The sequence below is a fragment of the Phycodurus eques genome, chromosome 7 (genome assembly GCF_024500275.1).
Source record: "Phycodurus eques isolate BA_2022a chromosome 7, UOR_Pequ_1.1, whole genome shotgun sequence".
Classification (NCBI taxonomy): Eukaryota; Metazoa; Chordata; class Actinopteri; order Syngnathiformes; family Syngnathidae; genus Phycodurus; species Phycodurus eques.
In genome coordinates this window covers 16017972-16033866 of record NC_084531.1, presented here as the reverse complement: position 1 = coordinate 16033866, position 15895 = coordinate 16017972, and the positions used below count along the sequence as shown (strand labels likewise).

General features: G+C 41.4%; 1 protein-coding gene across 4 annotated transcripts in view; it reads left to right on the top strand.

Annotated features, from left to right (window-relative positions):
- Window positions 1-15895, top strand: part of cadm1b (cell adhesion molecule 1b) — a 254336-nt gene that overhangs the window by 28237 nt on the left and 210204 nt on the right. The window lies entirely within an intron of this gene.

Below are 15895 nucleotides of genomic sequence, written 5' to 3'. Positions count from 1 at the left end.
ACGTGTATATGGTATCCCTGCTGACACCAGCGGGGCATGTGTAGCGGGTTCGAGACTGTGCAACGGTGTGTTTTGTGAGGTTGTTGTTGCTGTTGTCACTTCCGGGCTTGTGCAAAAAGGCAATCGTTTTATATACATTGTACAGTGAATGTGTGCGTGTGTGTTTGGGGGGGGGGGCTGCAAAACGTGCCGTGTGGACATCAACAGGGCAGGTGTGTGTGTGTGCGTGTGTTGAGAAGACAACATGTCAGAACATCAGGTACATTTTCATAATCTAATGCGATCGATACATGAGCTGTGTCAACAAATTCTTCCTATACAAAAATAATACAGTATGCTCCTTTTTTGGGTCAAAACTCAATGAAACTGTGATGTCACAGCATTGCCCCAAGGCAATAAATCTTCGACGTCCCTATGCTGGTTAGAGCGCACAGGGTGTTTTTGGTAAGAGTCATGACAATGTCAGTTCAGACGCTGTTGTTCACACAGATATTAAAGAGGTAACTGCAGAGCCCATTTGAACTCTGTTGCTCACCAAAACAGCAGCCCTGAAATACGTAAACAATCACGCACAAATTAAATTGTGTAAAGGAGTTCACTGAGAAGGGCTAACGTTGCTCTTACGTTATGTGGCGATGTGGTCTTTAACAACGAGTAGTCTCGTAATATTGTGTTTATGGTACCTCAGTAATGTGAAATATGAATTAAAATCATCTGCATTCCTGACTCCCAGACGGTTTTCTGCCGAGAGGCCTGAAATGAGGTCGTTCGAATGTCTAGAGCTTATCTATGTCACTTGCGAAGCTCTCTGCCTACCTTTCCACTCCCAAGGCAGCGCTGTAACAATAACAAAAATGTGCTAGGGCTGCACAATTAATCAATCGTAATCAGAATTTTGGCTGCCACGATTAAATGAGCCTGATCGTCTGCGATTTTTTACATTTAAAATGTGGGTACCGCTGCACATGAAAAGTGCTTCATTTGCCGTAGTGCCCGCAACCGAGTCAGCCACCCACCAGGGGGGCGAACGTATGGTTGAGGCTTCATTAAAATCCGGCACTGCGCTCCGGTGCCAACTTAAAAATAAAAGCCTAAAAAAGGCATTGGCAGTATGAAGTTTTTATTTTGAAGTTGGCCCTGTCAGCACGGTGGCGGAGAGGCGGCATGTCACTTTAAGACACTATTAAGAATCATTGTAGCGGCTGCCTTGACTTCAACTTTTTAGCTGGCCTGACCACAATGAAAAAAATGCCGGGAGCAAAGAGAGATGGAAATCACAATTGTTGAGTTCTTTGGAGTTCGTGACCATGCACAACTGACCAATGGTCAATGGTCAAGCAGAACAACGGTTGGTGCTTGCAGCCTAATGTTATTGCGTTTTATGCATTAACTGTATTTGCTTCCATTGAGTTGGAATTCGTGATTGCACTTTGCAATAGCACATTTAGTCATTTAGCTCTTGCAAAAGTAGATTTTTTTTGGGTACATTTAAAAAATTATTATCAATCATTTATTCTTATTTAAAGATTCATTTTGAAGTGAAAGCTGTTACATATTGTTTGTTAAAAAGTAGTGCAATAAAAATAAAGATGTTTCCCTAACATGAGGAATAATCATGATTAATAATCATGATTGTAATATTGATCAAAATAATCGTAATTATTATTTTTGCCATGATTGTGCAGCCCTAATATGTGCTCTCACAAGTGGGTCTTCTACACGGAGGCAACCAATCAGAGGAAAGGGGGCGGTCTTAGTCAAATATGGACAAAGCGGATACAAAACTGGGTCAAACAGAAGTAGCTGTCAGAGGGGCCTTTTCTGGACACTCGTATGACAAAACCAAGGTGTTTTTTTTTAAATGAAATTGACACCTTTATACCTCCAAATACAGATAAGTCCATGTTAGACCGTCACTCTATGGACTGCATGGAATGCATTCGGCCCACCATGTTTTGCGTGTTAATGTTTACGTCCTGTTCAAGTTTACCTTGCTTCTTGCTTCATTTCTCCACTGTCACTTGACATAAATTATAATATACGGGTAACACTGTGAGGGAGCACAATGTGTTCGTGGCTAGTATTCCTGCCTCACAATTCTGAAGTTCTGTGTTGGAATCTCAGGTTCCATTTCCTGTGTGCACTTTGCATGTTCTCTCCACGTTTGTGTTGGTTTTCTCTGGCTTCCTCCCACATTCCTAAAACATGCACGTTAGATTAATTGAAGACTCTAAAATTGACCATCGGTGTGACTGTACTGTACATATGAGTGTGAATGCTTGTAAGTTTATGTGCCCTGCGATTGGCTGGAATAGGCTCCAGCTGACCTGTGACCTTAATGAGGACAAGCGCTATAGAAAATAGATGGATGTTTAAGATTGTTTCATACTATCCCAAAATATGTTGTAAATAAAAGCCTCACCCCTGACAGAGGCCCACTCCCATCTGTAGCTGAGTAAATAAACACCCCTGGCCGTCATTCCAGGAAAAATGACATTTCACTTAAGATATCGATACCTGTAAGTAAAGTGAGCATTATCTTATTATACTTTTTTTTTTTTAATGTTGCAGTGTACCTAATGAATTGTTCCACGAGCGGAGACGTCGTAAGCGTTGTTCAGGGTGATTGTTTTCCTTCAGCTCACTGCTGGTAAACCTATTTTACAGTTGTTGATTATATTATGTGTTGAATTGGAGTGGAACAGCATACAGCTTTGTCTCACCCTCCACTCCCCACCTCCCCTTCCTCACATTAATTTAATTAACCTCATAGTCAAACAGAGTTATGTATTGTGTATACGACGTACCGTACAGCAGGTGGACTCATATTCAAATCTGCGCCAGCTGGATGCAGACAAAAAAAAAGAGGTGGCAATAGTCGTCACACTCTGTACTTAAGTAGAAGTACAGAAAAAATAAAGGTAAAAAAATAAGATTGGTAAACAAAAGTACTGATTCAACTTATGTACTAATGTAAAAAACTAGCCTCTGAAATGTGGTTGAAGTACAAAAGTAAATTTTCCTGTCAATTACATACAATAAAGTAGTATGAGATATATATATATATATATTTTGCTTTGACCTGTGAGCAAAAATCTGAGACAGGAGCATTGCATGGTGGCAGTAAACTCAAATCACTTAACAGCAAGCAGCAGTTTGGCTGAAAATAGTGAACAGGTTTTCAAAAAAAGTCTTCAGGCTGTTTACTGCCACTCCCAGTTGAAGTTAATGGTCAGACTAAACATAAAACAAAGAGAATTACACATTCTGTATTTACAACAACCACATAACCTTGCCGTAGGACAGTCTATTTAGCGTAATGCTAATAAATAGTGCAAACCACCCTCGGCAGGTTCACTACTAGCATTGGTTTAGCGTTGTTACAACTCTTTAAGCGATGGATATTTGAACACAAACGGTGGAGCTACACATCTAGACAAACAACATAACAATGCTCACATGCATGTATTATTCATGCTTTAGGAGACATGGCTAATACTACTGCAGATTACTGAGTCAGTTGTTAAATTCAAGACATAGAGACACACCGGACGGTGTGCCACCGGACGGAGCAGCACAATGTCCATTGAACTGAAGCAAAAATGTGGCAAAAACTTGAACTCTTCCCATTCTATTCAAGTTTGTCATGTTTTTTATACTTCAATATTATAGAGTATTCGTTTTCTTATTAAAAAACACATTACAAAAAAAAATATATATATTTTTGGCAGGCTGGAATGGATTAATGGCATTTCCAATCATTTCAATGGGGAAAGATAATTTGAGTGTTTTGAATTATGAAACGATTTAAACTCATGTAGCAAGGCACCACTGTACCTGTTACTCTACATTTCGGATATTGTCGTTGACTAGCGACCTTTGTGCTCAAACAATACATGTGAAAAATCTACTGAAGTATAGTAACGTATTTGTACTCCCATTGTTCCCATCGCTGCTTTAAACTGACGCTGCCACTGGATTATCGTAGACACACACAGGTTAAAGAGTGCTTAATACGAGATTACGACAGCTAATCATGTGTTTATCATGCGTCGTAGCGACACGTCCTCCCTCTGGGGGGTCCCTCGTATTAGACGGGTATATGTGAGAAAAGGTAGTCTACTTATTGTCTGTTTGAAGCCATTCGTCAGGCCTGAGCGAAGGCGAAGTGGATCAATGCGGAGCTGTCACTGAGCCTGCGGGCGGTGCTGAGGGACACTGCCTCAGAGAAACAAAAGGAAACATAGAGTTGTTGCGGGGGGTGTTAACAGTGGTGGGAGGAGTGGTGGGGTGGCGCACTCAACCCCCCCCCCCTGCCCAGACGCCAGCCCGCCGCCGCCTGGCAGCTAGCACTTTGCCAGCGTGAGTGATTGGTCGTGTCCGTCTCTCTATTCTCCTCCCTCAGTGATGATACAAGCGCAGATTGACTTCTTGGTGTGGTGGCAGGGGCTTTCACATTGTATGAGAACGCACTGTGAAATGCTTTGTTGTTAAAGGGCCATACATAGATGCGACGTTTTTGTGCTGCCCAAAATATGGGTGAATTAATTAGTTAATTATTTTCTGTTCTTCTTTGGGAAGGCCATGAGATAAAATTTCCTTGATTGATTTGGGGGGAGACAAGTGATCAATTCATCGATTCATTGTTATTTTTGTTAAATAATGGCTAGCTAGGCTTTAATATAAAATGCAGTTTCTGGAGAAACAAAACACAAACAAGCAGTTAATTTCCGATGCGTCTGTGCGGCCCCTTTAAGGCGTGAGCAAGAGCAAGTGAGGGAGCGGTGACAACAGGTATGAAGCGAGTATTCCGAGAAAACAAACTTGTCATCAAGTCTTATTGGTTTGTCAGGAGTTGTGTAACGGAGAAATGTTATGTATCACCTGGAGTGCAGAAATAGAAACGTGTGATTGAAGGCCTGACTTTTTTGTGGGGTTTTTTTTCTACTTTTTCCCCCTGTAATTAATTGGAAATAATGCGTTAAATTCCCAGGCCTAGTTTAAATGTTTTTAAGAGTGTAATGGCTCTTAATGTAAAAAAAGCAGGAAAATTACTTTTTAATTGCTTGAATACAAATGTTTTGGAGTGCCTGCCCATTTATCAAGTGTGAAATTAGAAAACCAAGTAAATCTTATGTGCGCTGTCTATTTCTAAAAATGTGTTTGTGAATTTTTTTTCCTGAATTTTGCTAGATTGGGACATAACAGCCGTAACCTTTAATTTACATATTAGCACCATTGCACAGTTTCTCCGCCCATGATTGGCATCTAGGCTCGGTGAAGATCTGCCATTTTCAAGTGACAGAAACACTGTCATGTCAAAACCAAAAGATTAGAAAAGCTACATCGTTGGAAGCACATATTAGCGTTAACTGACAGCCCGATCGACATCAGCAGCACATACTATATTTGATTTTATGGTGAAGTTGTCAACGTGGTGGGGGCGGTGGTATTTGTGTTTGGTGGTGTGTCCGCTGCATGTGCCACATACACAGATATGCAAACTACTGAAAAAGTGTAATTTTATGGCTTGGGGATTAAGTGCTGCCTCCATGAGGGAAATAACAATCGATGCTTTTATTGCTTGCATCCATCCATCCATTTTCTGAGCTACTTCTCCTAACTAGGGTCGCGGGCGTGCTGGAGCCTATCCCAGCTATCATCGGGCAGGAGGCGGGGTACACCCTGAACTGGTTGCCAGCCAATCGCAGGGCACATACAAACAAACAACCATTCGCACTCACAGTCACACCTACGGGCAATTTAGAGTCTCCAATTAATGCATGTTTATGGTATGTGGGAGGAAACCGGAGTGCCCGGAGAAAACCCACGTAGGCACGGGGAGAACATGCAAACTCCACACAGGCGGGGCCGGGGATTGAACCCCGGTCCTCAGAACTGTGAGGCTGACGCTCTAACCAGTCGCCCACCGTGCCACTTTATTGCTTGCATGTGCCCCAAAGTACAGGGGGCATGGTGAGCACCAGGTAATTTACATGAGACAGGACCGCCCCCTCAAAACGGGGTGATTTCAAGTTATTATCATGTTATTAAGTCACCTGGGGACAGTTTTAAATGATGAAAAACTGTCTCCTTTGAATTTAAAAATGAAGTGATATGTCACAAAGCCAAACAGATACAGAGCAACTATGTCACTATCTTTGTCATCAGTTGGTTAATAATTTACACACCTTACTTCATAAAGACTCTTATTCCAGCAGCGTACTCGAGGATAATAATAATCCTGCACTTAATAGCCCATTGATACTGCCCATGTGTGAACCCTGTGCATTAGATCAGGCCAGTACATCATTTGTAACAATAATTCCACTCTTCTATTTAAAGAAATTGAATTTATTGCTCATTAAATTTACATTAAACAGCTTAATAAGACCCCCCCCCCCCCCCAACCCCTGCTAATTGGTAGATAATGCATGGCTCTACTTAATGTGCTGCTAACTAATCATATTATTGGAAGGGAGCTTCGCATAGAGAAGTGGCAGTGACTGGATACTTGGTCAAGAGTCATTTGTTTTCATCACACTGTACATGGCTGTGTTCCTTTCCTCTTATTCAGCTCGTGGTTCTCTATTAACGGCAGTGTTTCCCAACCTCAACTGAGCCATGCCACTAATTTTACATTAGAAAAAAAACTTATGGCACACCACTCAACAAAAATTGTCACAAAAAGTGGACACACAGGTTAATTATGTAGATTTCTACTATCCGTTGCATGTGTGTTCAAACTACGGCCCTCGTGCCATTTGCGGCTCCCTGTGAATTTTTTTAGCAGCCTGCGGCATCTACTAAAAATAGCTTTTGACACAAAAGATTGGAGGTGCTGCAGTATAAAAAGTGTGGGTGACGAAAAAAGTGAAGCGTTTGCGACACCAACATCCCCACTCCTGTCCACTATATTACAACAACTACTACTGATAATAACAAATTGGCTTTATGTAGAGCTTTTGCAAAGGCGCAAAGAAAGTATTTTCAACTAAAATTTGATGAAGATGATTGAGTTTAAGAAGCAAAGCTGGTTTCAATGGTATCAAGGTTCGATTTGTGAACACATTATCTCATTGAAAACATTGCTTGAAAAATTGTCAGTTTCTAAGATATTGCTCCTGTTTGTGAAGATCTGCTCAGTGCAGGGCCTGAAATACTCTTTGTCTTATCCAGGCGTTGGAACCCCTTTGCTCGGGCACAATACCCCTTTTTAGGAATGGAAAATTCCCCCCTTTGATGATTGGTTTTCGGGATGAACATTTTCAATCACAAATACACCCCCTCCTCCCCTCGCCCGCCACCCCCCATTGATGAGTGGTTTTTACTGTGCCCCCCCACTTCTCAGGTTGTTCCGCCACCCCTGGCCTTATCACTTTTAACAGAAAAGCTGTGACATAACAGTTTTTCAAACTAACTATTATACACACAATACATAATCGCTTGATGGACTTGTAGTGTGTTTATTAAATTAAAGTCAACGAATGTCAAAGTGGACCTTGCAAAGCAAAGCATTTAATTGTTCTGCCTATCACTATAAGCAGCTCGATAGTTGAACAAAAATACATTATTTGTAGTAAATAAATAATTTTTGGACCAATGAAGTGAAAATTTCCCACAGAACACCTGATGATGTCTCATGGCACACTGTTTGAGAATCACTGATCCGTAGCTGTACCCTCGCGGAGAAATCCAATAAAATTGATCAGGGCTGCAAAGGTTTCTCACCACTCAAAGCGAATATGAAGTTTTCAGCTCAGCGATGCTAGTGAGTTCGACATTTTATCAAGAAGAGTTAATTATGGGGGACTTGTGTACTTGGAAGAAAAAAAAGAGTTCCTTGAATTTGAAATCACTTTTACTTTCTGCAAGGTCAGATAAGTGTCACAGTCAACTCTGAATCATGTACTAAATAAATATGAAAGAACAGGACAAATAGTGTTAAAACCTTGGGAAATTTCTTCGTGACAACATGTCTGTGATGAAATATAGAAAACATTCAATTAGGACAGACAGAGCAGATGACGGGGCCTTTTAATACTGGTGGGGACAGAAGCCTCTATTCATAACTTTGCTGTGATAATGAGGAAGACGAGCATCAATACTACATTGTTTCCCCGGTTGCTCTCACCCGATTGGCCGCGGTCGCTGATGCTAACAATCGGGAGGGAAAACTAGAAATGCCGCTGTCTGGTTTTGAATGGGACATACTGGGCACATTAGTATGGCTGATGGAGCAATCACAAGTCGCCATTAAAGGCGGTCGAGACCTCTATTTTCTCTTCCTTGTGACACACCAAACCCATCTTTGCCTTGCACTTTTACAAACACACGATTAAATTTTCGGCTTGCGTATCCCGCAGTTGTTATTTTATAGAATGATTTCCGCACTTTCCGGCTGGACGGGTCTCAGTCTGTAGCGCTGCAGTAGAGGCTGCAATCACACGCCTCTCTTTGCGCGAATTGAAGGTTTAGGTGGAACATTCCCAGTGTTTCAATCTCTGGCTGCCTCTTGTGTCACGCCAGAATCACAGCTTCAGGGTTGTCAGCGCTCACATGAACCTCATAAAATCCCCGTCCCATTTATTCAGTGCTTGGGTGTTACTGTATTTGAAAATCCTGGATTTTTTTGGATCTTCTAAAAGAAGATCAGATGTCTTGTTTCAGAACATTTTAGCTTTATTTTGCATTTCAAAAGAGACATACAGTGAACTCCCTTGTCTGCTGAGTGGATATTAAAAAGATCAAGCTATCAACACTGCTCACCCTGTACCAACCTGCTGCTGGGTGTTCTCAAAACCAGAGTCTAAAAAACCAAGTGCACGGTGTTGCCAACTTCGTGCCTTTTCGGTATATTTAGCAATTATTCAGACCCTTCTCGCAACTGGAAACAAAATTTGTGACATCTTCTGGTTTTATTGGAGACTTAACAAAGACTAATATATTGTTAATTTCTCCACGACCAAGAAGAAGTATTTTGGATTAAGGGCCTTCAACAACCAAGAAGATTCCAGTTGCCTCAATTAAACTTTTGCAGATGACTAAGATCTGGATGAGATTCAAACGCCCATCCCTAATCCTGTCAATGACAAATTGCTAATTTCGGTTCACATTATGCATTTAATCATTTAATTGATCATTAATAAATCTACCGATTATGCAGAATTGATTAATCATTGATTAATTGTGTCTTGAAGCAATTGAGGCCAAATGTCTTGCACTGCTTGGCTGTAACCACCAGAGGAGCTGTTAAGTCAGTCTCAACTAGTTTACTGTCTAAAGAAGAGAGAACATGACAGCAGATTTGGGTGTTAAAAAAAAAAGAGTACGTTGAACAAATATATATTCATGGTTCAGCATTTTTTAATTTGCTTATTTGCATTTTTTTAAAAATGTTTTGGTGCCATCTGGTACAAATAAACTATGTTGAAATTAATTGACACACACACCCGCACAAACTTAGACAAACTACTAGTAGTGCTTTGTGCCATCTTGTGGCATCGATAGGCAATTACAAACGCATCAATTATTCACAGATTTCCACGGGGGTTCACTGTATCGCCATGTGGAATTTTTTTTTGTGTGAGGCACTAATCCTCAATTCTGCTTAATATGACCCTAGCGTGGAAATAAGAGTGCAGAACCTGCCGAGATTTAACAAAGCATTAAAAATAATAATAATAATTGTCACTATTGTTGATAGTGCCCAATGTCTATTTCTGCTTACGATTATCATTCACCCCTCTACGTTTTGCATTGTTTTTATTGTCCCTATATTGCCACTTACAAGCATAATAAACTTTGCTTACTCTCTTATTCAACTTTGTTTTATAACCAACTAAAGCCAATACGCATCATTGCTTCTTTCCAAATGAATGTAGAGTCGCTCTGACCTTGCTCTCGCTCTCTCGTTGTCTTTTTTCTTTTCTTTTAACCACAGTCGTAAATGTTTCTGGCACAGACTATCATTTAATTCAAGGGAACCTTTGCATTGGTATTACGCTGTTACAGTCGCATGGTGTGAGTTATGTTGATGCCTTTTGAGACTCCCCGACTTCAGTGTGTAAAGATTGAGAGAAATGAGTCTATATTTAATCAATGGATTTTTGGCTTTCAAGATGTCTTTCAAAAGAGCACCATTATCAAATCCTGCTTTCTTTCGATCACATTTTGAACTAACGTGTGTATGTGTTTTGATCAGCTGGTGTCCACTGTGCTGTAATGGCGGTCTATGCACTTAATGCTGCAGGGACGCATTGCTCTCTCTCTCACGATATATTATATGTGTTTAGTTTTTAATTTACATTTTTTAGGACGATATATTTTCCCCCAAATTTTCACCACAAATGACAGTATCGTTTTTGTTTTTTTTATGCCACTGATATAGTGATATTAGAGCATAATAATGCAAATACATCCTTGAAATTTAAGGGATAGGTAATGTTTTTTTTTTCTTAACACCTCTTCAGGTGGAGTGCTGTTTGTGGATGCATTTATGCACACCGAATGAAACGTTATTCCCTAACGCAGCGGGATATGTGGTAGCACACGGGGACAACATTAGAATAGCCGCGTCTATCCGCATTACTATTCCTTTCTCCTCCTCCTACCTGCACTATAATGCTTCTCTAATTTTATTTAAACAGTACACTCAGGGATGGAACGAGGGGAAAAAGTCCAGCAATGATTGCGGGTAGAAAATTGCAAATGCAATAAAGCAAAAGCAATATCCCAACAATAAATCTTTTGTGAGTGTGAATGTGTTGTTAGCAGACCAAGTGATACTTGAGGCGCCGACTGGAAATATTTTTCATTACTGATCAGAAGCCTTAGAAAATGCTTATAACCCCTGGAGCCAGAGGTGATGTCCTCAAATTGAGAAGTCCAAGTGTATCAGTTAGGATTATAAAACACCTTTGAAAAGCATAGACTTGAATTGAATTGAACTTGTTTGAATTGTTTGACACAACAACCACAAAAAAAAAAATGAAAAAAATTCAGGCATGTTTTTGGAATGTGGGAGGAAGCAGGACTACCCAGAGAAATCCATGCAAGCACGGGGAGAACATGCAAACTTGAGATAGATTCAAACCCACGACTTCTTGACTCTCAGGTAAACGTGTTAAACCACTGGCACACCGTGCTATGTAGGCTACTAAGCAAAAAAAAAACGACAGTGGATGTGCCTTGTGCGTAATGAGCCTTTGGATGTGAACTGTTCTGATGATCCAAGATTGAAACCCTAAACCTTAGGACTGCAAGGCAGATGTGCTTACCACTATGACATCGTGCTGCCCCTGTCATATAGGTGCACTGTGAACCCACGTTTATGTCCCGGGGGATATGCTCCAGACATCATATAGTTTTCTCCCTTCCACACGCTTTAAACACATTTCCACTTTTAAAACACACTTTTAAAAGTATTCTTTAGAACCTGCTCTCACTCTCTTGCTGTCAAGAAATCGTATCGTATAACATCACATTGAAGAAAATACAAAAAGACTCAAGCTCACACAGTTCTCCAAATAAGAGCTGAAATGTGCTCGCTTCAAGCTGTTGATTTTTCACTCCCAGATGAAGTATATCCATCCATTTTCCTCCGCTTAGCCGTGGTCAGGTCACGGGGGCTGCATCTTAAGCAGTGAAGCCCAGCCTTCCCTGTCCCCAGCCACTTCATTCAGGTCTTCTGGAGGGATCCTGAGGCGTTTCAAGGCAAGCCGAGAGACGTAGTCTCTCCGAGTCCTGGGTCGTCCCCGGGGCTTCCTCCTGGAGGTGTCCGGGAGGCATCCTAACCAGATGCCCTAGCCACCTCCTCTGGCTCCTCTCAATGCGTAGGACCAGCGGCTCGACTCTGAGCCCCTCCTGGTTGACCGAGCTTCTCACCCTATCTCTAAGGGAGAGCCCGGGCACCCTGAGAAGGAAACTCATTTTGGCCACTTGTATCTGCGGTCTTATCCTTTCGGTCACGTCCCACAGCTCGTGACCATAGGTGAGGGTAGGAACGTAGATCGACCGGTAAATCGAGATCTTTGCTTTTCGGCTCAGCGCCTTCTTTACCACGACCGACCGATACAGAGTCCGCATCACTGCAGACGCTGCACCGAACCGCCTGTCGGTGTCCCGTTCCATTCTTCCGTCATTCGTGAACAAGACCCCAAAATACTTGAACTCCTCCACTTGGGGCAGGATCTCAACCCCGACCTGGAGAGGGTACTCTAGCATTTTCAGACTGACAACCATGGGCTCAGATTTGGAGGTGCTAATTTTCATCCCAGCCGCTTCACACTCGACTGGGAAACGTTCCAGTGAGAGTTGGAGATCACTGCTTGGTGAAGCCATCAGAACCACATCATCTGCAAAAAGCAGCAACGTGATGCTGATGTCATCAAACCGGACCTCCTCAATACCCCTGCTGCGCCTAGAAATTCTGTCCATAAAGGTAATGAACAGAATCGGTGACAAAGGGCAGCCTTGGCGGAGTCCAACTCTCACTGGAAACGAATCTGACATACTGCCGGCAATGCAGACCAAACTCTGACACTGGTCGCACAGGCCAACCTCACAACATCCAGAGCCTTTAGGAACTCTGGATGGATCTCATCCACCCCTGAGGCCCTGCTACCAAGGAGCTTTTTAACCACCTCGTGACCTCAACCCCAGAGCTAAAGGAACCCACCTCAGAGTCCCCAGACTCTGCTTCCTCATGGGAAGACGTATCGGACGCACTGTGCTACAGTTGCAGTTCTTTTTTAAGTGCTCTATGATGTTGAGAAATATGTATAAATATTTTTTAACTCACGCCCCCAAAGTCAGCTAAATTAATGCAACAAATATTACAGTACTCTTGATATTGTAAATGTTCGGCTGGCCGGATTAAAGAACGGAAGTGGTCCACAAGCCATACTTTGCCTAGCCCTGATTAATAATGAAACAAAGTGAAAAATAAATAAATTAAATACAGTAAAATAAAAAGTAAAACTGCCGGCAAGGTGGATGACTGTTTAGCACATCTGCCTCACAGTTCTAGGGACTGGGGTTCAAATCCCGACCCCGCCTGTGTGGTGTTTGCATGTTCTCCCCGTGCCTGCGTGGGTTTTCTCCGGGCACTCCGGTTTCCTCCCACACCTCAAAAGCATGCATGCTAGGTTAATTGACAACTCTAAATTGTCCGTTGGTGTGAATGTGAGTGCAAATGTATGTTGTACGTTGGTTTGTATGTGCCCTGCGATTGGCTGGCAACCAGTTCAGGGTTTACCCCGCCTCCTGGCCGATGATAGCTGGGATAGGCTCCAGCACGCCCGTGACCCTAGTGAGGGGAAGCGGCTCAGAAAATGGATGGATGGATGGATTGATGGATTGTGGATGCGTTACTTCATCACCAAGCCACCGAATAACACATCGCTGTGACATCACAATTGGACCAAAATTTCTGAACACATTTTCAGAAATAGGTGATGCTCTGTTCTCTCAGACTTGATGGCAAGCACTCCAGAGACCCAACTATTGGTATATAGGGGGTCCTCGGTTTTCGATGACCCCGATATACGCTGTTTCAAGGATATGAACGGCGCACAATGAACTAGTTTGCATAGTGCCGTAAGAATACATGATCACGCGATACAAAAAAGCATGGTCAGTTACCACTGTACTGACTGTTTTTCATTAGATTATTTTATATTTATAACCCAGAATTGATTTTACATATTAATTTATATTGTATTTATGAGTCCTCTACTAATTTGGCATAGGTTAGTGGTAGACTACGGCACATTCCAACGTACGTCCAAATTCGGGTTACGTTGCCTACATATGAACGGAACTCCTGTTATAAACAGACCCCTCGTATGCCCCATGTATTTCTAATCTTGGAGGCGGTACGTCATCAACAAGCAGCTGTATTACACGTGAGGATTCGAGCATGAGCGGCATGCAGTGGACACATCGCTTTGACTTCATAATTGTACCAAAATCTGAATGTACGAACACAATTTTCATTTGGTTTTGTACAATAAAAAGCATGACTTTTCAACAGAAATGTATTATCGAATTTTAAATATTTTTTGAACAGTAAATTATTTTATTCAAGAACAAAAACCATTTTTGAGTTAAATATTACTCATTCCCCCAACCTTCCTTACTGACTGACTTTTACTTAGGCCTTTGTATTCCTTTCATTTGAATGTAGAATTGAATTTGAATGCTTCTCAAATCTAGCATTTGTATTTTTGCTAAATTTTGCTAAACCCTTTTCAGTCTTCATATTCAAATGTTCTCTTTGTCAGGGTTATACTAAAATATATTTTCCCCGACTATATTTAAGTTTGCTATTAAGAGACAACCTTCTATTTGGTAAATTCCTTGTTTCTTCCTATTCCTTCCCATGAAAGACATTTGAAAAAAATCTTTTAAAATTCCTATCATTTTGCAACCCTACTACTGCGCTAGCATAATTTAGTGATCATGGCACATTCTGATTGAGGTATAAAAAGCAGGTTACGTCACCGCTATAGGAACTGAACTCTGTTGTAAACTGAACACTCCCTGCACAAGCAATTAAAAAGTCACTTTCCCATAATATGTCTCCTTTAGCAGGTTTTGCGCCGTCCGCCTCGGGGACGTCATGCTCCTGATTTCATCCGCATGACGACAGACCATCTTAATTACACTCGGACGCGGCACTCCAATCTGTCTTTGTCAGGCTGATCGGGAGCGTGCAGACCAAGCACAACGGGCTGAACCGGGAGCCTATTGATTGTTTCTCATACTTGAGTCATTGCACTACCCAGACACGGGAGGCAATAGAGCTAATGGAAGGGGAAAGTCAAAGTCACATTGTTTACATCACAGATGACAGCTAAATGTATTTGGGAGGAAATATGGGCCTGAAGTTACGGCTCCCAAATGGCACTGTGTTTTGTATCTAACAAGACACTGCTGAACCATCATCGAGTGAACTCAAAACATGTCATGTTTCCTCCATAAGGACCCATAATATGGATCTGTTTGTCGTCCGTCCGCATCTAAAAATCTAAAAATATCGACGTAGGTGTTTACAACATCGGGCAATGAGACTGAGCAGATAGAGAGCAGCAGTCTGTGGCAACCGTACATGAATAATCAATACAGTACTATATATGCAGACTGTACATTAATAAAATACTATACAGTGGTACCTTGACTGATGAGTTTATTTTGTAGTGTGACCAAGCTCATAACTCAATTTACTCGTATATCAAATCTATTTTCCCCATTGAAATTATTCAAAATGTCATTAATCTGTTCCAGCACCCCCAAAACCACCACAATAATTTCATTATGTTTTTTAAGGAAGAAAAATAACACTGTATTGTATAAAAATATAATAAATGAACAAGTGAAGAAATAAATGTTGGTTGTGTGCCTTTAAGTCGCTCCTTGCGAGTGTTCTCATTTTGTATTTGTGTGTTTGACTGTTTGTCCCATTCAATAAATGGCCGAAATTGTATCAGCAACTGTGCATCTCCTTGCCCACATCCGAGGGCATAACAATCACCTTAATTGCTCTATTTTCTTTTGACTTCACTTGAGCAGCGGCATATGTCAAGCTCACTCCGAAGTCAAATTTTGGATCGTAACATCCAAAGCAAAAAATCGACAAAGCAAAAATCTCATATGTCGGTATGAACACATGAACAGGAATAAAAATACTCAGCAGTATTATAAAAAGCAAAAAAAACTATACATGTATGAATAAATTGCAGTACTATATGATACTGAAATATATTATACAATGCGTACTTCTATTTGCAGAGGTGAATAATCTCATTTTAATGCTTTCCCAGACCTAACCTAATGTTGTTTCTGCTGTTTACACACTAGTTTATTGTTCTCTTTGTTACATGGCATGCTTCTG